Below are 25562 nucleotides of genomic sequence, written 5' to 3'. Positions count from 1 at the left end.
TATTTCCTTCTTGCTGTCATTGTCCCAAAGTCTCAATGGGGTTTGCATGTTTGTAAATCAGAGCCTTCTTTGCTGCAGAATTAATCAGGGAGCTCTTTGGGGASCTGGCCTGTAGGCACTGTTGCCTGGGCTCTGGAGCTTGGGAGAGCTTAGATGGAGCTGTGTAAGAAACCTTCCAAACTGCCCTGCACTTCTGCACAGGTGTGGATGAAACAGCTTGGGAACACTTAMAAATTTTTTAGGTGTCCCCAAGGCTAAATATCCTTTGGAAAGCTGGCTTTCTGGATTGTTTCCTTGCATATTAGCGCTTAAATCGTGCCAGAACACAAGCAGGTTTCTATTGGGCTTTTCCCCAGAATGACTTGCTGAAAAGTTGTACAACTTTGGTGTGTCTCCAYAGGGAAAATTACGTAAGTCCGACTGAAGGGTCGACATAATTTATAATGGCAAGCAGATGAGGACCTGCCTGGAGTTTTCCCCTGGGTGGTATTAYTCAGTGATTCTGCTACAGTAAAAGCCACTACTACTTCATGCCTTTGACAGGTCAAACTCTGAAATTTTTGGGTATCTGAATATATRCCTTCCTTTATTAAAAGCCTCACATGGAGTCTGCAATAGTTATACTGCCCAYAGGACTGGGGAATGGCTGTTCTGCTGGTTTCCTGAACAGTGAACTGCCCTTTGGTTTCTACATTAAAACAGCAATTAATTTTAGGTAGGATTTACTATTCCTTCATTTAAGATTTTTCTGGTGCTCTAGAGAGCTCTGGAGGACAGCGCCTGGGCCCATATTTAAGGGATGTGGTGCAGCAGCAGAGGAATATCAAGATAATTAATGGATAAAGATGAAAGTTTGACCCAACCAGAAGCCTAGCTAGTAGCAAAATTCCTTCTACCTGGATTTTTCCTAAGTGCATGGTACTCWCCAATGGTTGTAAGGATGGAGACCRCTGCTTTTTATGTTGTCCTGCATYTTAATCSTTGATGATGCCTCATGTATGACAAAGTACAAATGAGGGTATTGGCTTAAGGGCGCTGATCCCTTGTAGCCCTGATAGCTTTGCAGTTTGGCCCTGGTTTCTGTGGAGGAATGAGCCAAATTTCCCTACTACTGCTTTGTCTTTCACCATGGTCACTGGAGCTGCTCCTGAGCTCCACAGTCCTCCTGCCTCAGAGATACAGGGTCAGGAATCAGCTCTTCGCAATGGGAGACTGTGGAGGAGTGTTTGCTTGGAGTACTTTTAGTGCATCTTTCACAGTTCTTTYCTACACTCATTATCACTCCAGCACTCTTGGTCTGTCCTCACAYGTGAGGCAGTAGTGGACTGGGGTTTGAATGTCAGCATTTTGTCTCTAGGCAATGGTCTAATGGTCTTTATAGGGATTTGCCAAACACCAGAACAACTTGGAATAAAATATCTTAAAAAGAGCCATAAGGTGGTTGTTTTCCAGATTAAAGGTGAAAATTGCTGATGCTGATYACAAATAGAATTTATTATTTAGACCAAAGCTGTGTCTGATAATTGCTCATAATCTTGTGACCTGTGAACAAAAAGCAATTGCAGCTACTGCACTGTGTCTTTAGAGAGATTGTGGAAAGCGACTACAACAGCTCTCGTGTTTTTTCACCTTCATCAAACAAAACTAAATGTAAACTTTGAAGGGTGACCAATTCTTGCCTCATTCTCTCTTACTGGTAATTTACTTGAAAAGCACAACCAAAGAACATTTTATGTCTCTTGCTGGTGGTATCATAAGGCCACACCATGGATTCCTCTTGCCCTTTGGACATGTTTGCTGTTAYAAAATAAAACATGTTGTGAAGCAGTTCTGGGATTTTTGGCTTTGCAGGATTTTAAAAAATGATTTTTACTTTTGTTAGTCATTGATTTGGTTGGTGTTTTCTATGGATTGCATGTAGGAAAGTTGGGGCACAAGTTGTGAGGACAGATAATTATTACCAAATATATGAGTTGTGTAATAAATGGAAGGAGGAAGAGAAGAAATGAAGTATTATAAATAGTYACAACTTTCACACGGCCAGTGGAAAATCTAAATGAAAGAGTAATGTATACCAGATGTGTATATGACACTGAGTATAATTTTGGTAGGAATGATTTCCCTTAGGAAATAGTAGAAGATAAGCAGGACAAATCTGAGTGTATTGCAGGAGATCTCTTGCTGGCAGGGYTCTGTGAGCACCTGTAAGTGTTTGTGGAGCTAGTTTTTGTTAAAATTCTTTATTCGTTATGCTACAGTTTTATGGCATAAGGATAATTGAAATGATCAATAGTCATGGACTAGTCGATGAAAAATGATCAATAGTCAATGACGAAACTTAGAGCTATCCTTGAATTACCCAAGCTACGGGACCGGCAATACTGGTTCAGGTTGTCCTTCAAATCTGAGAGCTTGTAAGAGCTGTGGCAGCCCTCTCCCTGCAGAACTTCACTGCTGTGGTGAATCTCTCTCTTTATAGTCTTTAAAACAATAATTTCAAGCCTCACACTCTCTGTCTAGAGCCTGTGGATAAATTGAGAAGATTAACCTTCTTAGAATTGCTGACACAGTTTGCTGGTGACACAACAGGCGGCTCTCCAGCCTGTCACCTAAGCAATAAAATCATCATGCATATGGTGAAGTTGTTGACAATCCTTTCCTTCCTAGAATGCAATTCTAATGAACACKGTATCTTATCCAAAATTGGGCAGCTCAGGGCAGTAGTCCAAAACCTTAGTCTTGTTGTGGTAACTAGAGTTGATAAATGAGGAAACCACACTTAAATGAGATTCTAAGGCCTTGATGATCAGTGCAGGTAGCTGTGGTTCACAAAATGGATCCTGGGCCTAAATGAAATTACCATTCCAGACATACACCCTGCCTGAAGGACCAAAGTTATTTCCCTGTCCAAAGTCAAGGAGTTGTCCCCTTCCTGTCTTCTATGGTAAGAACCACTAAAMAGGAATTCAGAGTAATTTTTATATGATTTCTTCTGTGGTAGCCCACGTGAATGTTGTCTTTGTCAGATCAGCCCAGGAGAACTTTGCCTGGACAGGCAGCCAGCCTCATTACTGTGAGCTTTGTTCCTGTAGGGTCAGACTGTGTCTCTAGACAGCAAGTTTTATAAATGTGATTGTTCCAAGGAAGGAATTGCCTTYATTTCTTTCATTTGTTGGAAGAAAAGTAATTTACTTCTGTTTTCCAGCCTCTCACCCACACTGGCTCAGTTTTGTCATTGGTCCTAAAGGAAAAGCCAATTCTTTATTCYTCCCAAATCACCCTTCCAGAGAAAATAATGGTGGCTGTGTAGTTCCTACTCTTTTCACCCCTCTGAGCCCATAGGGTATGCAGAGACATTATCAAAATAATGCTTGTATTTGTAGTATTCCTCTTTATTCCAGTCTAGAAACGCTGTGTACAGCTCAAAAATGAACCTGACCCACTGCAAAAATTACATGGGGGACAAAATGAATTCTTGGAGCCATGCTCACATTCAAAGCAGCACTTTTACCTTTGGCAACACTTTCCGGCATCATGAGGCACAAGGAACAACTATTGCTATGCTTGTTAGTGCAGGTGAATTTGTAAAAAATATTTTATACCTCCTTGATTCTCCTGTTGAGAAACACAGAGCTGATTTTTTTTCTGTCTTGCCATTTTTGTTGCTAACACCTYTTATTATTGCAACATATATTTGGCCTGAATTATTTAACATAAATGCATGAATTGTCATGCAGTCTTGTAGCATAGGGATACATGCTAATAGGAATATTTGAGTATAAAATTTCACGGTTTACAAAATCCTGCAGAGAATAATGTAATCCTGCTTTCTTTTGCAATTTTAATCCAGCTGGGCTGGGTAAGTGCTCAGCTGGGAGTTTTGAGGCATCACCTGGGCTGTGCAGGTAACAAACTCACAGTGCTGAGGGGGTATCTCTGCATGGGTGGGATGTGCATTTACAGCTCTTCTGCGAAATGAGGTCTGGCAAAGGGTTTTGTGATTGCTTGGCCTGATGTGTGTGATACAAATGTGATGTATCACTRTTGACAGTAAAAACTGAAAGGATGCTTTATGGACTGCCTCTCAACAACAGAGCTTTATGAGGGCAGAAAGCAAGGCCCCTGTACTGCTGCTGGTCCCCTCAGGAGGCTGTGGTGSAGTGCCAAAACGGAATAATTTTGAAACTAAATATCTTTAAATGGATTCTTTGTTCATTTAAAGGAGATAGAGTGAAGTGGACAGAGGCTTCTCTGGGGAATGTCATGGCTTTGTTGTGAACACAAAGACCGTGTTTCAATCAAGATGTGGGTACTTCTAACAAGGTCTTTTCTAGCAACATGAGCCATGCACTACGATTTTTCCAGGACCCAATTTCTTACTCTGAAGTTTGTATTGGCTTTTTGAGATTGCCTTCTATCTCATCTTCTGAGCTAACTTCTCCATGGAGGATGTGTAATGAGGTGCTTCTTTCATTGGTCACAAAGAGTTCCACACAGGTTGTGCTGTGAGCAAAGACATTTTCTCTTTTCTCTAATGGTAAAGCTGTTGATTTACTGCAAGGCAGCAGGCTGATCTCTGTACCTGAACACTTAACTGGAGGGATTTTTACCTTAAAAAACTATTTCCTTCATACACAAGAAAAAACCAAGAGGAGGTGGAGAGCAGAGAGTAGAGCAAACATGAGTAAATACTTACATCTTTTATCATTGGAATGGATCCTGAGATGGGATTTGTTGAACTTGCAAGCTGAGCCTCAGTGCAGCTGTGGCTGTTGGTGTCATCCAAGAATATGCTTTGGTGACATATTGAGTTGGCTTTAGAAGTGAATTTGTTCTTTAATATGATTTAACACATCGAAATTTAGGTGCAGTTTCATTTGAGCTTAGTTAATACTGAGAGGATGCAGCTTCATGCTGCAGGTGCTGGACACACCAGAACTCCTCTGGTGGTGCTGCAGGTGCTTGGTTCATGTCTTACTCCCCAGGGGCTTTCATTCATCCCAGCCTGGCTCCTGATGCTTCCAGCACTAATATTTTGACAGTCAGAATCAAAAAAGTTGGAAAGAAGTTCAGGTTTATTTCAGAGCAAAGGTTTGTTTGATGGATCACAGAGCTTCAGTAGTGTGGCCCAAAACTCTGCCAATTATAGAGTGATGAAGGGAAGAAAAAGTAGAAGTACCTAGAGATTTATTATGAATCCCCAACACCTTGGCTCTTCTTTTTCCCCTCTGCACTGTGCATTTGCTTACCACCCTGGGGAAAATTCTGTAAGATGTTTGGCTTTTCAGAAMCTCTGTGATTACTGCTTARTTTTTTATACAATATATTTGATCAYTGAAGAGGATWCCTTGAACCATCATGATCCAGGAATARCTATCCTGAGAAYAGTCTGCTGAGACCTCACAGTTTWGTTTTATTTTATGCACTRGAGGCAAAGGCTTCAAGCCCCTGGCAAATGGTGTTACAGATCTCACTCAGGTCATTTTGCCACTTTGCYTAAGAGAAAACAATAAAATAATTATTCAGGAGGAATATTTGAGCGCTCAGAGCAGTTTTTCTTTACACCAGAGCCCCGATCTGGCAAACAATAAACAATGGGAAAGTTTGTCTCAGTACACAATTTAGCAGAACAAAAAAAGCTGGAATTCTTTTAACAAAGTGTGTTCTCTTCTCCTCAGACATTTTGAAAACTGATGTCACTTGTAATTCTTCAGGAAAGAAAAAAATCCCTGCAGTTTGCAGTACATCAATGCGGGCATTTTTCTCCTGTCTAATCTATAAAAAGACATTGTATACAAATGTTATTTTCTCTGCCAGAAATGCATTCCTGGAACATAATAAAGGCTTTTCTGTTGTTGTTCAGTAATTTGGATAATAGTTGCTCCATGAAGTTTCATAACATTTATTTACTCCCATAAATGATTAGACCAAGTGGTTTCAGCAGTCAAAACTGGGATCTCTCTGCAATAAGCTTTCTTACTGAATAATTCTGTAAACATTATGCCTAAAATAATTTCAAATGACAAATCTATATGAACAACATAAAACAGATATGAAATAAATCTGTAGACCTCTGTGTATAAAGTACAGAAAATTTAAATRGAAGAGTCATTAGCTGTGTAGATTAAACTAAACAAAACATTCTAGAATTATTTTCTAGAATAATTGACAGCCTTGAAGAGTTACAAATAYTTCCTATTTGGAACAATTAGATTGCAGTAATTGTGGCAACAGCACTTTTTGCTTTGCTRTAGCCCCATGGTCAGCACTATTGGTTACAGTGTCATGGAAGTGAATTTGAGGGGAGTATTCCTCTCATGGTTTGGAAATCTGGGAGGGAGAAGGAGAGACGCAAATCACCTCACTGTGTAAAATAAATTGTTCTGCATTATGTGAAGGGGCTGAAGGGTCTGGCAGTAGCGAGGCTGGCGTGTTTTGGGTTGGAACCAGCAGTCACACAGCCAAACTTTGGGAGAAGTGCTTGTGACCCAGTTTGTGTGTATCTGTCCCAAGCATGCCTCACCTTTGCTCTGCCACTCATTTGTATGTAACCCTCTGGGAAGATGGTGGTGTGATCAGTAACGCTACATCCTCTGGCACTAGAGCTGAAATTCTCCTGCCTTTTTTATTTACTTTGCTTCCTTGGTGTCTTGCCTTCACCCACTGGTTGTAGTTTACAGTGGTCTCCTTGCATGCAGGAAGTAATAATTACACTGCCAGAACAGTGCAAATGAAGGCATTTAAATTAGAGAYGATGCCTACTTGTTTTGGTTTTTGAGGCTCTGTTTTATTCCACGTTTTCCTACTGGTGCTCATTTCATCTGAAAGATGAATCACTTGCTGATGGATTTAACAGTCTTCATTTCCTTCACAAGGGTGCTAAGTATCAACCTCCTTCAATTAAAATAAACTTGGACTCAGGAGGCATGAAAAGATGATGGCTTTAAAAACTAGTATATTAGATAGTCCTTGGGACTCTGTGGTGTGAGACAAGGGAGAAAATAAGAGAGGGGAGAAAGCTCACAACTTGTGCAGGGACAAATTGTGGTATGAGACGAGGGGGAAAATAAGAGAGGGGAGAAAGCTCACAACTTGTGCAGGGACATCATTAAAAAGTTCAGTGTGGGAGTCCATGAAATTGTTGGAAGAGCCCTCTGCTCTGCCACAGCTGCTTCAGGTCTGGAATTCAGGAAACAAAGAAAACCAGATTTAGCCTGACTTCGGTTTTCCAATTGTCTAATGCAAACTATGGACAGAAATATTATGAGTGTCATCACATATCTCTCTCAATGACACCTTTTTATTTTTTTAAGCTGGAAGCATAACTGATTTCAAAGATATTGGAAGGTGAATGCGGTTTTTCAAATTTGCTTGGTTTTTGTTTTTTTTTTTTTTTTTTTTAATAATGATTTTGCTTGATTCTCATCTGAAGGCCATTGTTTATTGGTTTTGTGCTAGTTCAATAATATCGTCCCCCCCAAAAATCTGCCTTTTTCCTTAAATCTGATCTCGATCTTCAATAACTTCCTGGGGGTGTTTCATTTTCATGAGTGGCTTTTAGGCCTCACTGGGTCCTACAGGACTGAGGCCCCTTTGCACTCCTTTGCATCTTCCCAGCTCCATCAGTGGCCGCTGGCTCTTGGAACAGAATTACTCCATGGAATCCTGAAAGTAGGTTAGGCTGATAGCTTTCACAAGGCTCCCTGGAGGGACTTTCAGATGTGCAAATCCCAGTGAACTCTCATCTCAGCGAAATGTCACTGAGACATCAGATACACAGAGCTGACTGCCTTTGCTTCCTCCTGGAAACTTTTGGAAATTGGAAAAGGAGCTGCAGTGTCAAGAGAGGTCAGAGTGCACGTGTAAAGTGCTCCTGGATGCCCGTCTCACCCAGTGCTGTTCCTAAAGTTTCCGCTGGGACAACGTGTTCTTTTTAGCCAGGCAATTAGAATATGAAACAAAAAAAGGAGGTCATCTAAATAGGGCCCCTTTGTAATTTCTTACATAATACTGTGCATGGAAAGAATGACTTMTTGACCCTACTTAGGGCACAGAGGGATGATAGACAGTTCATAATCCTTCCCAGACAGGGATTGCTTTCAACTTGGTGGTGTTGTGTTTATTGAAAAAATGTTCTTTATCTGTATTTAGTATGAGGAAAGTTGAGATTTTATGAAAAGATACATGATAACTGAGCAGATTATTTTGGCTTCACTATTATGAGGTTTCTATCAAATTTGACTAACAGTAATGTAAATCACTGGAAAATTTTACAAGGTTTCAAGTGGGCTTTGGATGTTGTTCTTGATACCCAGGAAAGCCTGCCATTGGAAAGACTAATCCTGTATCCTTGAAAAGACTAAGGCATTCTTATTCCCATCTAAATACTTTGCCTTTTGGATGCTAACTGCACTATATTGTGTGAATATATTTCAAGTTTTCTTACAGTGGTGAAGAACTAAACYTTTTTTTTCCAGATGTGGGTTTCATCTAAAGTTACTTCTAAATAAAAAAAWTTGCAAAATTCTCAGGTTTGGGCTTGCTTAACACACCTGAAGACAAACTACAGAAGAAAAGCTATCAAATGATGCATTTCCACAGCTAATTAAAAAAAAAATCTCTCTTTTTTCTTTTTCTTTTCCACTGAAGGAAGTATTTTATTAGAGAAAGTAGTGAAAACTTTTGATCACTGAACRTTTTTAGGCTTTTTGGCTCATATCATGTCAGGATCTTCCTCCAWCCAACCACACAAGGATTCAGTTGTTACAAATGTGAAATGTGGTGTTGATACCCTTTTATCTCTACTGACTCTTTCAACCCTGCCCTCAGTGTGTATACACGCATGCATGCAGGCCTGTTCTGAAATCTAGAGAAATACTGAGGAAAYACATGAATTGTGTAGTGCCTCATTCTGCAAAGACAAAACGATGTAATATCTCTTTTGTTGGTCATACAGAGCTACCGKTTTTTAAATTCTGGAATTATTAGTCAGCCAGGTTTCCAAAACCACTATCTGGCTGGTCCAAATACACTGACTGTGATGTCCCCTCATTATCCCAGAGCTTGGAAAGAATCTTGTCCTCTTGGTACTCAATTTGTGTTTTCCTGTTTAACAAGAAAATTTCAGGGCCGGTGGGGTGTGCAGACCTGGAAAGTAACATTTAAAAGGAGGACCCCTGATGGTGCAATGGCTCAGGTTTCTTTTTAACAGTTACAAAGGGCACATTAACACCTATAATAGACAATCACTCTGTTTCACAGTTCTGTGTGTAATTTTAGTAGGGATTCAGTCTACTTTTATTTATTTTTTAAAATAATGCATGGGTATGGTCAGTGAAATAGCATCCTCTTCCAACTGTCCTGCAACACAACCCCCAGAAAACCCTTTAAAATAATTGTTTATAATTCAGCCCCACTATCTTTGATGCATTTTTCACCTACCTGTAAAAACAGAGTACAAAACCATAGTTAATAGACTGTATTCTGACTGGATGTATTGTTCCAAGTAGCAATCAACTGAGGGCTGGTCTGCCTCTTCTGGCTGAGGGCTTTGGAGTATTGAGACCTTTGGAAAAGGACCTGATATTTCCCTGCAAGGTGCCTGAACAAAGCACTAAGGTGTTCTGGTAATCAATCCATCATTGTCTCTGTTCTATTTTCAGAATGTACCAAATAACGTATTTTTATCTTCAGTATCTCTAAAAATAGTTTTGCTACAGTTGGAAAAGTTATTTTGCAGTTAAATTTCCATAGTCAGAGGCTTTTCATTAGCTCAGCTTCCTATGACATTAGTTTATTCTACGTGTAGTTCAGTTACATTATGGAACATCACASCAGTAAATATCTACAAGGTGTACAGGTTTTTGTAATCAGTCCCTGACAACATCTGTCAAAACAATATGGGAAAATCCTGGCTCATGTTGTCATTACAGAATGGGACTGTTTGTTTATTCAATAGAAGAAATAAAGCATATTGAGAGAAGGCCAGAAGAGTCACTCTGACTCAGTTACTGAGACTTCCAGCTCCCAGCTACAGGATATTTTGGTTCCAGCATTTCACATCAATAATAAACAATCTTTATGGGAACCATCGAATGATAAAAATGAGATCACAAATTGAGAGCCAGGCTATATATTTTTTGATCTGTTGTGTGCTGTAGTTTACATTAGGGTCAATCTCAAGACCGGAAGGAGGCAGGTTCTGTACCACAGCATTTCAAATAAATGTTTGCCRGCTATATGAGATACTGTCAATAATTCATCACTGTAATTCTTCCAAGATGGCCTGTTGATGCAAACTGTCAGAGCACATGGTAATAATATGAGCATTTATGTGATTTACAGTTCTACAAAATGGCAAATAACTAGAAATTTCTTCCACTGAAAGTATGCCTAGGCTCTTTGGATGTCAGAAATAGTGTGTGTGACAGCTGCAGCATGTATAAATCATGGTCAACTGTTTAAAGTGTTCTCTGTATATAAGYACGTGCACTTATACTGGCATCTTCATAGTCCATTTCCAATATCTGAGTGACAGATTATACTTTATGTAATTGTGCAGTTTCTTGGTTTTTTATTAACTCTTTAATCYCCTGAGGCATTCAGAGGTTATGACAGTATGTCTTGGTCAGTGGAATTGGTAGAGCTCAAAACACAAAYATTTCCCTGCCAGGCAGCATCTCCTGGGCCAGTGGACATTTTAGTAATTTGGGTCTTTGTCAAAATACCAGAAATTGTATTGCACAAAGTGGTTTATTAAATATTTGTGTGTGCTCCATTCAGTAACAAACCAAGAAATGGTGACTTGTGGTAATTTATTTTTGTGTCTTGAAAAAATTCAGGTGGGAGGCATTCTTTGATGGCAGCAGTGTAAGTGCCGGTAGCAGTGGGAAGAGCATCCTCGTGTTTCAGCTGAATTCCCACCTTTGCACCAGCCTTGGCTGCAGAACTGTTTGGGTCTGTATAAGCAACAAAGCATTGCCCTAACAACAAACTGAAGCTGTTCCCATTTGTCCAAACATTTCAATTTCATAGACTGATCTTTTATCAGTGCATGTTAATTTAGAACTGGCTCAGGATTTATCAGGCTCTGCACACTACCAGCCCATGAACGTGTGATTTGGAACATTAGAATAAAAAATGGATTTACAGTGAAAGGAGTGAGGACTCCTGAGTTTTCTGGGGTTTTTTTCCCTTTTTGTTTCTGGCAAAGTGTGTAGTAGAGCTGAGCCTAATTCCTCTTTTTAGCATCAGTATAGGAGCTGAGTGCTGTGGAGGCAGAGAACTATCCTTTGAACTGGAAACTTGTGTGTTATAAGGATACTTAGCAGCTTGAAGCCTTTTACAAAAGTAGAATTTCTATGGTGAAGGCAGCTCCATTCTTCCCAGGAGTATGTGCACTGGATGCTATCATTCATACCTGAACAGGAATGAAGGATGAGAAATGGGAGTTAGGGGCAATTTCTGGCATTGAGTTTAGGTGGGAGAGGTCATGACACACTGGATTCCCCCTTGTTTTCCTCTTTTTACCCATATGATCCCATGAAGGCACTTTATAGTAACTAGGTGAGTGACTGGAAGCCATAAATATTGGACARATTTGTGACAGTGCACAGGTGTCTGAGGATTTAAAGCCAATCTGTGCAAAAGAGCTGCCTCCTATAACCCTCTTCAGTGGGTACCAGTGGGGTTGCAATGTCAATACACTTGGTCCAGTATAGAAGATAAATTTGATTTTTATATGAGGAAACTTTTATAACTTTATTTCTTTCATTAGAGTAAGGACTAAAACCAATATGCAAAGTTTGGGGGCACTTTGTGCAAGTGCAGCACACCTCACTGCACTGAACAATGTGCAATGGAAGATCCTTTTTCCTGGAAACCCACATGGGTGTAACTTCATTTTAATGCAGGATAGTTGTGGCTGTGTGTGCCAGTCCATCTGGGTCCCATGGATTTCTCTTCCTTCCCTTCTTTTCACAGTTTCTCACACGTGCCTGTGTGTCATTGTGGACAGAGTTCATGTGCGTGACCAGCAGGGATGATTTTCCTCCTGGGAGCTGAGCTGAGTCACCCWGAGCTGTGATAGGGAACAGGGGAGGAGGCGGGAGAGCATTCCTGGGATGGGGAGAGGGACTGTGGCTGCTGACAGCTCCCTGTGCAGCTTTGGGCTCGGTGTAAGGACAAGCCTAGCAAAGAGTGACTCTGGATTTGTGAAATCACTGCCTTGCCTTGCTGTTTGTGTGGATTTGTCCTGAAACAAACCTGTGTGTGCATACCCTCCCTGTGTGTGCCATGACTGAAATGTCTGTCTGCTGTAGTTGTGGAGTCTGGAACAGCACTGCATGACAGGAATGAGCCACAAGCAGGGTGAGGTTTGTCCTGTGGCTTTGGACCTTGTTTGGGAATGCCCTTTGTGGAGCATTTCTACTCTTGGTGTGGTGCAGTTCGTGCCTCATGTGCCCAAATCCCATGGAAGGTGATGGATTCCCATGGACATCAACAGCCATTCTGTCRGCTTTGGACTGTGGTGTTAAATACATGGACAAGAGGCAGTTTTGTGCCAATGTCTGTGACACAGAGGCAAGAGCTGTACCCCCCCATGGGGGTCCTTGCTCAGCCCCAACATCTTGCAGCATTTCCTGAAAATCTTGGTTGCAGCTCAAGTTGTTTTTGGAAGGAGGGAGATTTYGCCTAAGCAAATGTGTCAATACATGCCTGCTGGAAAGCTCTGCTAAAGAAATCCATTATACTGTTGTTCAGTAAAATTTACCATAGTCTGTCAATATCCTGCTTTTAAATATGTTTTAGATAGCAAAAAAAGTATAGGTTTTATTTTGGGATTGTTGAGGGAAAAACAGTGAGGCTGAAAGCAAAAATCTTTTAGGCTGCTTTGGGAAGGGTGGCAAAACCCCCCTGAGAACTACACTTTAATGTTTATGAAAAATCTGGTTTTCTCGGTGAAGCTGCCTCTAGGAAATGCTGTGATTTCCTACATACTAAGAAGAAAAACAGAATTTCTGAGCTGTTGTCTCAAGTTTTATATAGGTTGAAGGTTTRTGTTCTGCCTGTGTTTTGATAAATTTTCCTTGCAGGCATAAGGTGTAGAAACTTTTAATTAAAGCTTAAATCCTAGAGCAAGGAGTAAGTGTTGTKGTAAGGTGCAGGCACTTGGTTGTTGTGAAATTCCCAGAAAAGATTTCTGTGAAGCTGAGGTGGCAGGTTAGAGGGCWTGAGCACTGACACAAACTCAGATGGAAGATATTCCAGGTGAACATCTGTCTTTGGGAAGTGTCTCYGCTGCTGCCTCGCTCCCAGCATTTGTGTTGTTTTCCTCAAAAATGCTTCCAGTGTACACCAGCTTGAGGGCAACATTTTTCTGCAGGTATCTGTGAAAAATGAAAACTTCATAGTTAGAAGATGGGGCATTAATCATTCTGAGGTGACATCTTGACATTTTCTGGAAAAGCCAAGTGCCACCCAGCCAGGCCAGGAGYGTGGAACAGCCAGGTCAGAATGGGAACTGCTCTGTTTCACCCCTGCTTTGGCACTTTTTGGGACAAGTGGTTTTCTGCTTCATAGCACCAAACACTGCCATTCCCCGTGGAAGCTGGGCCATTCTTTTAGAAGTACAAGGCATGACAATACCATTATTTCGAATAAATTAAAACTGTGTTGGCTTGAGTGCTTTGGTGTCAGACAGCCCCRCTCCAGCACACACAGAGTGTCCCATCCTGAACAACTGCTTGGGTAATAAGCAACTGTGGTTTCAGCTCTGACACCAAACATTTCTGAACTAAACCATTTCTGTGGGGATGATCTAGTGGAGCAGTGATCTGAAATAATTTAATATCCCCAGATGGTCTGACCCCCCACTCGATTTCGGGAGAATTATGCCTGAATAGCTAAAATCAACATTCCTCCTTCTCTTTCTTGGAMAGTGATGGTCGGATTTTAATAACTATACAGAGAGCCTGAGTATGTAGACTAATTTGCAAGATGTATATAAAATGTATGTAACCTTCAACCGAGTTGAYGGACACTGTCACTTGCTGGATTTGTCCTTCTAGAGGCTACAATCAAGTGGCTGCATATGTATTTTAAAAATTGTTGAGGCTGCAGGGAAAATATTGGAKCAATGAGGACATTTTCACTAGCTTGGAGATTAGAGAGGCCTTTTTGGCAGAAAGAAAATGTAGTTTGCTTGTAGCACCTGCATATACTTGCATGTCTATGATCTTCCAGTTTTTACAGCCCCTGGTGTCTGTTATCTCCTTGACAGACTTGCAAAATTCATATGATGTTCTTCTGGAAGTTGTGCTGGGTGGAGAGGAAATATAGTGCCTAGTACAAACAGTTCCTTGCAAATGCTGCATTCCTACATTTAGCTGTCATGGAGAAAAAATGCAACTCAATAACCTATTTTTAGCACACTTTTTGARAGTATAATTGGATATTTTTTTAATAATACATGTAATAGTAAACCAACTCCTGTCATTATATTTACCATTTCTGGTATATGGCACCCATTACAGTGGCATTTACTCTTTATCTTGTCATGGTAATTTTATCTGTTAGTTTTTCTGAATATTTCTGAGGAGAGGAGGGAAGGAGGGGAAAAAAGTTACCAAGCTTATTTACATTAATTTTCACTATATTTTAGTAACATTAAGTTTAGTACTGGTTGTACATTTCTCTTTTGTGATATCTGAGCAATCTAATTCAATTTCAATCTGTCTCAAGTATGGTGGTCAGGATTCCAAGTTTGGTGGAAATTTTCAGGCAGGATCTGGAAACCAGTTAGTGAGCAGTCCTATTGGATTCAGCAAAGATGCTGAGATTTATTAGAGAGGGTTTCCAGTGCTGCAGGTGAAGAAAGAGGAAAAGGTGTGCTGTAAATTTAAGTGTCATCATTTGCCAAGAATTGTTAAATATTCAGTGAAAACTTCTAATGACCAAGAAAAAGTTCAAAAATTACTGTAGGCATCTCAGGCATTCATAACCTGACTTTTTCAGGGGTCGTGGTAACCCTGGAAGTCCTGATTGGTAAACAAGCTATAATTAAGTATTAATCTGTGAATATGTTGTAAATAAAGTTTTTCATTGCTGTCATTTTATGCARAAGCTTCTGAAAAACATAAGCTATAAAAATAGAAACCTGACTTCAGGGTTTTGTCTACAAAACTGGCAGTAAATCACTACAAAATAGCTATTCTACACCACTTCTCTGTGCAAATATTTCTAATATCTTCTACATGGTAAGGTTGCACAGAGTTACAGCTGTCTTGTGCTGTCTTATTTTGCAGCAAATTTTTCATGGAGACCAGCCCAAAGACTGTCTAGCTCAATGTAATTACTCTAATTTCTCTAATTTGCAGCTACATTAAGGTGTAATGCTGACCCTGCAATGGGAACAACAAAAGTCTTTTAGAGGAGGCATTTTTTTGAATACAGTGGAATACCCAATTTTCCTGTACAATGACTATGATGTTGATATTGGTTTAGGTAATTACAGTTAGATTATATGATAAAAGCACACATCAGCATTACAGCTCTGGCTGAAATCCTGATATTTTAAAATCCTTTGAGTGGCAGAAAGTCCTAGGTATTAATTGGGCCTCATTACAGAAACAAAAAGWAATGCTGATATGTCCTAAGGCTGCATAACAATAATTTCCATCTGTTTAAAAACAYGTGCCAAAGCTAGAGCACAGCAGAAATTTTTCTTGTCCAAACTTCTGGAATGTTTGGAAGAGCTCTGAAAGGAAATGGAGGCAATGAGTACAATGGGCCTYATCGAAAATTCTTAGACATTGTCCATTTACCTGTGGCATCACATAAACAACACTAACAGATAATCATGAGTATCCCACTCATGTAGAGCGATATACACTTCTGCATGCTGGGAACTGCTGTATCTGTCATTTTGGAGGGATAAGGAAACAACAGGGCATGGCAGATATCAGAGGAGCTGTTCCAGGTGTCTACCATGACTGACCTCTAGGTCAACACACAAGACTTGACCCAAATCATTCAGCAAAGCAAGAACTGAAACAGAGCAAGAATATCTGAGTTAAAATTKTAAAGGCTTCATATTTTCAGAATATTCCAAATATTAATAGCAAGTGGTTCTGGCTAATGGCAGCTAATCCCTGTTCATACACATGTATCCATGAAAACTGAGTATGGCTGAGTATGGCACTCAGCTTTTGAAAGCAGGTTGAGTTGCTCACCTGAATTTCTAAGATTATTTGAAATCAAGGGAATGTGGAGCAGACCCCAGCAGTGCTGGTCACTGTGCACTGGGTTTCTTGATCCTTCTCAGGCACAGGGCAGTGAAGTGGCCTGAGCCTTAGCCCTTCATTTGATCAAAAAGCAAGGGTGAGTCTTGCCTCATGCTCCCACAGAYCATTTCAAAGGTGGTGCTCAACCTCAGAGCTCCTTTTATTCTTTCCATTAAGAATGGTGTTCTACGATGAATCCAATGAGCTCACACCACGACCAAGAAAGTCTTTTCAGGTTGTGACTTACACCATGAGGATAAAGACTTTTCCTGTGTTTTATGAAAGCAAAATGAACTTTTAATACTGTGGTCATAGGGCAGTGTTGTGTGGAGAGGACTGAGCTGGCTCTGAACCTGCTCTCTGGGGAGGGGCAGGAGTGTAACACACTCCCATGGGTCTCTGCTGAGGGTATTTCCTGTGCTGGGGTCCATACAGGGAACTAATGTGGCCAAGTTGCTTTCCAGAACCAAAGCAACTTATTAAAATCTGCTACAAATGTCTCTGCAAGGCATTGCACAGCACTGTGTGAACACGCCCAGCCCCAGCACTGCCACTCACTTTCCAAAGTCCCATATGTTGGCACAAGGGGAGTGGAAAATGCAGCTACATTGGCTTGCTAGTGTGCTACRAGAATTTATTGTGCTCAATTCCAGMTGAATAAAAATTTRTCAYAGATCTACTGTTTTCTGTTAGTCATGTTTGTGTTTATGCTAACATCCCTGAGCCAAATTTGGATCATGGGACTAAAGTAAACAGGGAATGACATRTATGCAGGGACCTGTTGAAGGATTTGAGGAAAGTTCCATGTAAAAAGAGGCAAAACTTGGACGGTTATTTTATTTAGATCTAATTCACATGGAAGTCAGCATTATCTGATTTTATTTCCCTATTGCGGTTGTTTCTTTTAACCATGGATTCTCATTAAAACAGCTCTTTGACAACAAAATTAGCCAGTCATTTAATTTTAATGTGTGGCATTAAGTAAGCTGGGTGGCAAATTGTCTTCTCAAACAGATTGACTTATTTTACCTGTGGGAAAGAAACAGCTGAACAGCTAGGAGGGAAATCTGCCAGTTCAGAAAATTTATTGTAACTTCCACAGCAGAGACRGAATTGTTTGGTTTTGACTGCTAGTTTGCTTTTGATGTTTTAATCTAACTGAAGTCTTTATCATACCATTTGAAATTATCCTCAGGGTTTGAGGCTATCATTGAAACTTGCAAAAGTAATTGATACTTATTCTGTGTTGTTCACTGTGTTTATATGACTACAAGATGAGTTTTTCCTCTCTTTATAGCACGCAATAAAATCTTCAGCTCTACAATGGAGAAGGCAGTGTGGTAAACCAGAACAGCTTTTGTTTGAGATACCTGTCCTTTTCTATCCAGAGGAACAGGATGGAGRCTTTTATTTTCTTGCAGGAAGGCCAAGAAACCTTTCTCCTGACAGAAATAATTTTGTGTATTTCCAATMCTTTTCAGAAAGAGACCCTTTGGTCTCTTCTCCTGGAAAGTGTCTTGCTAGCCTTTATGAGTTGYTGTATTTCACAGATTTAAAGTAATCACAGCATATTGTTGAAATCCTAGTGTGTGTGCTGTTTATTACTGCTTTCAACAAGAACTCAGGATTTTTTCAAGAGGAATGCTGAGAGGCTTCAGGACTTGCACTGAGTTAGAGTAAAACTTCATGGTATTATCCAGGACTCCAYTGACTGTGCTGGGAGCAGTAATTCCTAGACTTCAATCTGTTGGTGGCTCTTCTTGGGCTTTAAGCAAGCTGCTTAATCCTTGAATATTTTACCTGTGACACAGATCAACTTCCTGCAGATTTTATGGGTGTTAAGAAACCAGAATACTGGCAATGCATTGAGATAGGCTCTTGTTGATAACAGTCATTCATTAAAATGAGAGGGTTTTTATCAATTTGTATTGTGTCTCACAGTTTGGAATTATATGGTATTAAAACCCGGCATGTTGTTACAGCTCTCATTTATGCAGTCATCTGCTGGAAGCAATTCTTACCTGTCCTACTTTGAAGATGGAATGGAAAGACAAAGAAACTTTAAATTATAGTAATATAACTCAAATTGGTTTGGGACTGCCGTTTTCTTACTTCCTTTAGGACAGGGTGGTGCTGAATGCTGATTTTGGTCACTCAGGATATGCATGAGCTGGTGTGTTTGGAACCCATGGTGACACTGATGCTTATTTCCACTGGCATAATTTTGACCAGTGGAACTGATTAACAGCAAGTGTGTATTTTCAAACAATGGGTGATAGGACTGATCAGGTTGTTACTAGGTCCTCATCAAAGGAATCGTGGAATATGTAAAGGGAGATAGCAGGGAAGATTTGTTCCCTCCTCTCTCTGTGGCAGGGGCAGGAATTGGCCTTTTTGTGTAGTTTCTCTTCTCGTGAATGTAGAAATAATAGTTGTTGCACCCTACAGACAGAGCTTCACATGGCAAGCACAGGAGTGAAGAGTAAAACCCTGCCAAGGGAAAAGTAGCCTGTCCTAATCAGTTCATTACTTATTTTCCCTCCACAAGCAGAGAAAAAGAGGAGAGACAGATTATCATTTAGAGAAAAGGTGGAGATGGCTTACAAATGGCTGAGAGGTAGATGACAGCTTTCGATTTTTGTGGTATCCCTTTGGGAACTCCTTTTTAATATTGYGTTACCACATTTGGTGTTAGTAGTGCCATGTGCTCATTTATTTGAGGGAATTACTCAGAACTGCTYGTTATGTTGCGGATTTGCATAATAYGTTTAAAGGCAATTTAAATAAAATTTATTTCAGATTTATRGAATCTTCTCTGAAGATTTTTTTTCTCTCAATAATCTGATGTGCTGTTGCCTCTGTGCCACACAGTGTAAGGCTAAAGCTTCCAGCCAGATTCTTATCTCCATCTGGTGTGTGCACATGGGAGGACAGTTTATAAAGCCATCTGAAATAAATAAATTGTATTTCTTATTTGATCTGAATACGGTGTCCTGTAACAAAGCAGGAACTATGAGATCCAGGATRTTTTCTGTGACTGAGGGATGAAGAATGATGTGCTTGCTGTCAGTTAGGAAAGATGATCCTTCCTTTGGTGYGTTAGGTGTCAGGATGAAGCAGGACAAGGTTAAGCATGGAGTCAAGAGAGCAGGGAGGTAGGGTTGGCAATCTCTGGGCAAAAATCTCTGCTCTGACACGCACAAAAATGTGGCTGATTGCTCCAACCCAACGGCCAATTCATTGATTAAAAAGGGYGAATGGGCTTCCATCCAGGAGTGCAGCAGGAGAACAAACAGCTAGGCTGAAAAACAAGACTATTTAGCCATCTGAAAGAGCGTGGGGCCATCACAGCTGCCGCAGAACCTGTCACGACTTGGCTGCCAAGAAGCCAGATGCTTGCATCAGAGGAATGTGTGTTTCACAAGCAGCTACCTCTGCTTGCTGACACACAGCGACATGTCCAAAAAGGCAGCAGGAGAGTGCAAAYTAGCCAGCCTTCCCATTAGGAGSCAGCCCTGCTGCCTCRCTGACACCTGGWCATACCTGCTTTCATCAGAAACAATTATGGGAATAACCTTCTCCTCATCATAGAGACCACTTYCAATATCCACCAGGGAACCCCTGCCCATATGTGAAGTTAAACAGAACTGATTTAAGGATTGGATCCACTGGAATTTAAATTTGCAGAGGCTTACTCGTGTGATTAAGGATATCTAAAAACCCTTGAACATAAGCCGGTTTTGGGCCTGCTCCACAATCCACTAAAGCCATTGATTTCAATTAATCCTGGATAAGGTCACGGGTGGTCAAATCAATTGTTTGATTCCAGAAACAACAGGAAAGGCAAAGAAGGAATAATTTCTTCACCCATGGAACTAAGGAAAGCCAGTCCTATGCACTTACATTTTGTAATCACATTTGCAATATTTCTGAGTTCCCTTSTAATTCAAAAATCCAGCTTCTGCCTATTTCTTCCAGTTTCAAGTGGCAAACTCAAAASAAACTTTTTATGATTTGGCTAATATTGTATTTTACAATGAGGCAATTTGTAGTGAAARGCAATGTCCTTTAAAGACATCCCATCAATTTTCTCCAATGAATGCTTTTCATAGAATTCTACTGAAGCAAAAATTATGGAACTGAAAAAGATTTAGAAATTGATTGCAAATCACTTCTATGGCAGGAACAAGCRTATATGCTCATTTTAGCTCTCAGCTCATCTGAAAAGGCTAGATTAAACATTTCATTTTAGACTTATGTGTCAGAACAGGGTGTCAAAGCTTCATCATGACACTTAAGGACAGGATTTCCCATAGTGTCGGATGTGAGTTAGAGTAAATGTTTCCATATAAAAGTGCTCTTCCAGGAGGTAGAATATTGTATTTTTTAGCTACAGGAGTGACAGATACTGAGGAGCACGTAGTCATTACAGAGTCTGTCTGGGAGCTCTTGGAGAGGGGAGCAGGGCAGTGCCAGGCATGGGGAGAACAACAGGAAAGGACAAAGCAGGCTGATGATATCCCCAACCCTGCATATAGCAGAATGGCCAATATGAACACAGTTATTGTTGTTACATGTTATTTGTTTCTTTGTCAGAAGCTTAAATTCATAAATGTGACAAAAGAGAGAGCTATTGTTTGTTCTAGCAGTAAAAACCTGACTTTGCTAAGGGCCTTTTCCCTATCTTTGACATGCAGGGGAGGTAAAAATCTTTGAAAAATCACCTAGCAAGCTTAAAAACCAAATTATCTTTGTGGTCAAAAGCTTACCAGCCTGATCAAACTGCTTCAACTGAAGGCCAGTTTCTGACAGTGAATATCTGAGGAGATTGATACACCACCCTCACACCCTTCCTTTTACTCTCTCTACTTATTTCAACTTATCAGTTGTTTGTCTTCTCAGCCAGCTACCTCAGGAAAGTGTTTACTGTGTTAGGTTGTGACATCTCACATCCTTGTAGGTATTTGTTTTGTAAGACATACTTAACTGTTTTGGCAAAAGTGAGCATAACAGTAAGTTTCGAAGAACATTTTGCTCTTTGGTATCCTGGAGAAATTTCCATGATATTTTAGGAATTAGCTCAACACTACCAATCATGTACAGCTCCAAGGAAGACAAATTCTGCAGCCTACAATTTGTTCAATTTGTTTTACTTTTTTATTTTATTTTATTTGCCCTCCAATGATCTGAGTAAGTATTGTCAGATAAAAATGTAACCATTTAGGATTTTGTATTATATGATATTACGATCTGTTGGGATTTTAATGTCCTGCAATTTTGTCCTAGACTAAACTGCTCTTCAGCCTGTTGGCTTGTCCATCCTTGTCTCAGGAGCAGCATTAGAGAGTAAAGCAAGGCTTTTACAGAGGCTCATTTTCTGAATTTGTACTGAAGCATGCAGGACTCTCAGCACAGCGGGACATCCCTTTGGGAATGTGTTCTTAGCTCTTCCCACTTGCCTTTGGCTCATCAGGCTGTGGGGCTGATCCCCTCTGCTGCAGCTTTATGTCAGCAATGAGAGTGAATCTGGAGACACCTGGGTCCAAGCTGTTCTCTGCTCCTGAGCWGTAAGAAGTGACCAAACACATCTCAATTGCAGGGATTCCTGCAGTGCTTCAGGAAAGGTGCAGTGTAGGTGACTCAGTCCCAGCCAACCATTGCATTTTTTGAGGAGATGTCTTTGTTTTGGCTTCTTYAATGAGGAAGAACTTTCTGAGTTAWTGGCAAAGTAAAGTCAAATGTGGACAGTGAACCTGAAGATAGTATGGGTTTTGTGTTAGTATGAGACATGGGGTCTTTAAGAGAACCTGGCTCTACAGCAAGTGGTTAATTGACAAGCTTTCCTCATATCTGTGTGTACTTAGACCAGTTCACTTTGTGCCACCTGTCTGCTCATCAAAAATGAGGCAGTAAGAAACCAAATTATTTCCTCAGATACAAGAATCAGTTCAGCCTAGTGCACATCAGGCCAGGAGCAATGACTGCAGCTCATGACTWTGACTTCTTTATCTTTTCACTCAACCTGCAGCTAGTCAAGGACTGAATCCTGCTGTTAATTTTGTTCTAGCAAAAGCCGTGGCATTCCTGCCAAAAATAAGTTGTGTCTGCACAGCCAGCAGCTATATCTTATGATGACTTAGAATAGAAAATAGATGGATAAGTGCACTGACAGGGTGAGCTAATGGCCACTCCCTTAATAAGTGCTGTAATTTGAAGAATGCAGAATCTGTTTGTCCACCCTCGTGGCAATTCTCCTCTTGGGAAGATTAACTTGCTGGTTAAACCCATGAGAATCAGTAGTTGTTTTGTTGCCGTTTATTTTTACAATAACCATCATTTCTGAAAAACTCAGAAAAAAATGTTTTCAGCCAACTTAAGTCAGTGCCTCTCCCGTACTGCCTGACCAAGGAGATGTGAGCTGTGTGTGTGCTGTCCTGGTCCTGCTCACCCAGGTGTGCTTAGCCTGGAAATGCATTAACTAAGAGGTTCACTCTAGGAATCAGATCTTCCTAGGAACAGGCTGCAATTCTCCTTAAGGCTCATTCTTTTATCTCATCAAACACTTGGATTTTTCAATTAAACTAATGCTTTCCTTCTTTTAGGATTCTATACTCCCTTTCTTCTACATGTATTTGTCTGCCTTAGTGTCTTGGAGCAAGCCAGTTTTCTTACCAAGARGGCTTCAGTGTAACCTGTGTTTTGCAATTTTATAAATATTTCTAATGGCAGGGGAAAAAATGAGTCTTATCCTTGGTCTGAGGAAGCACACTGTAAATCAGCAACAGGTTTAAGCAAAATCTAACCTTTCTGCTGATCTTATGGACTTGTTCCTGATGGAATAAGATGAAAMCTTATGGAGCTGTATATCCAAGCACAGGGCTTTGTTCATGTTTGCTTAAAYGGCACTTGTGAAGCTGTAACTAAAGCTGTATGGTTTGAAATCCATCTGATTCAATATTATGTGTTAGTACATATTACTCCCACAGCCCATTTCATCCTCAAAGTATTTTGAAGGCTTCCTGGATCAGACTGGCAARCTCTTAATGAGTGAGATCTTAAACCTTGCTGAGTGCAATGGGAGAGGAATACAGCCCTGTGTGTTTGAGGCAGGGAGGTAAATATAACTCATAGCTGCACAGAGTGGTGTTTCTTGTGTGCCACAGGCTGATTAGCCACAGGAATAAATGTAGGGGATTTACAACAGATCTCCATCAAAAGTACAAACTTATATTTTAGTRGCAGCAAGCGGCAGAGATAGCAATTGCCTGCATGAGCAGCTCCAGTGAACTCAGCGCCACCGTGTCAGCAGGGTACTGCTGCCACTCAGGGCAAGCACCAAGMAAATCAGGCACTCTATTATTAAGGTCACACAAATGTTTTGAATGGCACTSTTTCAGGCTAAAAGCAGGATTGCTTGCAGCTGACTGCTCTTGTTCAGGTGTGTAATTGCAATCTAGCCTGATTTACAGCAGCTGAGGATCTGACCCAAGATTGGTTTTTCTCTCTATAAATACAGGCAGAATTTGGGTTGAGGCTTTTATGTSTAGCAATTAAAAACGCAGTGAAAACTTGGCTTCAGCTCATCCCTGAGCTCAAGTTTCGCTTGTTTTTGTTGTTTGTGGAGCAGTGTAGGGTGTTTGGATGTGAGTGGCCAGGTGTTTCCAATATTGAACCTCTTCGTGTGGAAACGTGCACAGATAAGAGAGCTCAGYCTGTCCCAAGCCTTGGTGGTGCTCTCCCAGCGTTTGAAGTTCTGACTTGAAAGGACTGACTTCTGAGAAATCAAGGCACACAGTCGCAGCCCCTCTCTTTCGGCAGGAGCTCTGTGACACAGATTCAGATCAGGAGCTTTACTGCTTCTCCAGTGAGTACCCCGTGCCTCGGTGGGAGCTGTGTGTGTGTTTCAACTCCACAGCGCTACTTAGTCCCCTCTGAGAAGGAAAGGTCAGTATTTATACCCTTAGCACCTTGTGAGTAACTCTGCTTGATGCTGCTTCTTGCTTTCTTGTGTTTTCATCTTTGGAAAGTAAGAGAATTTTCTTCAAAATGCATTGTTACTGAAGTTGAACTGTCAACAAATTATGATGTTTTCAAGGTTTAATTGGGTAACTTTTAAAATCAGGAATGAGTTGAAACTTCTGTTTYAACCTACTGAAGTCCTATACTCTGTGCTTAAAAATCCAGGCAGGTTTGCACCCCTGTTGTTAAAAAACCCAAAAGAATTAGGAGAATTCAGTGATAAATTGTGAAAAAGGCACCACTGGTATTTCTTTATTTTTTTTTTCTATCTGTGCTCTTCACGTGTTGAAGCTGTTTAATTTTTTCTTACTTTTCTACTTTCCCTGCAAACACTGTTTATTCATTCTAGAAAAATATCAGTTGGGTAAACAGAAGTATTTATATGTGTAGCACTGCAACTCCTACTAAGATGCAAATTGTGCTGCAGGGAAGATAGTTTGGGCTTTTCTTTCCTCCTTGCTTTTCTTTTTTGACAGTCGGTTAATAAAGACTCAACAATAAGCAGCTGCCTGTGATGTCATTTGGGACTTTGTCCACAGAGCTTGTATTTACAAGTACTGAGGAACTACATAGCAGCAGCAAACCCAACTATCAGCAAACTTCATGTCTGCTGTTACTGAAGGACTTTAGTGCTGTGAAGGGTGTAGAAAGCTAACTCTGTTCTTCTAACCACAGACTTTTAAAGCTTGGTAAATAAACACTGGATAAACTCAAGAGAATTTCTGGACTGCAAAGACTTCTTACGGTTCTGAGTTCTCCAGGGCTGGCATGTTTTGACTGAACTGCTGCAAGTAAGGCTTTTTCTGTTTTGGTGTTTTTATCATCTCTGTAAAGTTTATTTTCTCTAGGAGTGTGTCAGCATTGCTATTTGTAGTTTTCTTTTAATTAAAAGAGCAGMAAGTATGTAGTTGTTAGGAGTAATTACAGCCATGCATCTGACTGCAGTTCAGGACAAATGAAAACTTCATTCTGGCTTTTGTTTGTATGAGATTACACTGAAGTGGCTCTCTCTTAATTTAAGTGATGAAACTTTCAGATTCTCAAATTTTCCTGAGTGCTGTCATTAACTGAACAAAACCTGGGCTGTCTGAAGATTGTTCTTTTATAATTTAATGGTGCTCATTTGAATATTCAAGTTTCTGAATTTTTAATACAAATTCCTTACAGTTTTTAGTACAGTTTTCTTTAAAGATTATTTTGCTTCTTATGCAGGCATTTATTTAAAACAAAACTTGACTATTTTTCACTTTAAGCCCTTGT

At 40.3% G+C, this 25562-nt stretch overlaps 1 protein-coding gene across 1 annotated transcript in view; it reads left to right on the top strand.

The window, feature by feature from the left end:
- Positions 1-24774: 24774 nt before the first annotated feature.
- The window catches only part of NCKAP5 (NCK associated protein 5), a 346786-nt gene continuing 345998 nt past the window's right edge, over positions 24775-25562 (top strand). Inside the window, exon 1 of the mRNA XM_057366537.1 lies at positions 24775-25093. The gene's annotated coding sequence lies outside the window, so the exon portion shown is untranslated. The remainder of the gene's footprint in view (positions 25094-25562) is intronic.

Source organism: Malurus melanocephalus, unplaced genomic scaffold (assembly GCF_030028575.1).
Source record: "Malurus melanocephalus ecotype Western Australia unplaced genomic scaffold, MMel_1.1 scaffold_67, whole genome shotgun sequence".
Taxonomy (NCBI): Eukaryota; Metazoa; Chordata; class Aves; order Passeriformes; family Maluridae; genus Malurus; species Malurus melanocephalus.
The sequence above is the reverse complement of the archived record's forward strand: the minus strand, read 5'-3'. Positions and strand labels throughout refer to the sequence as shown.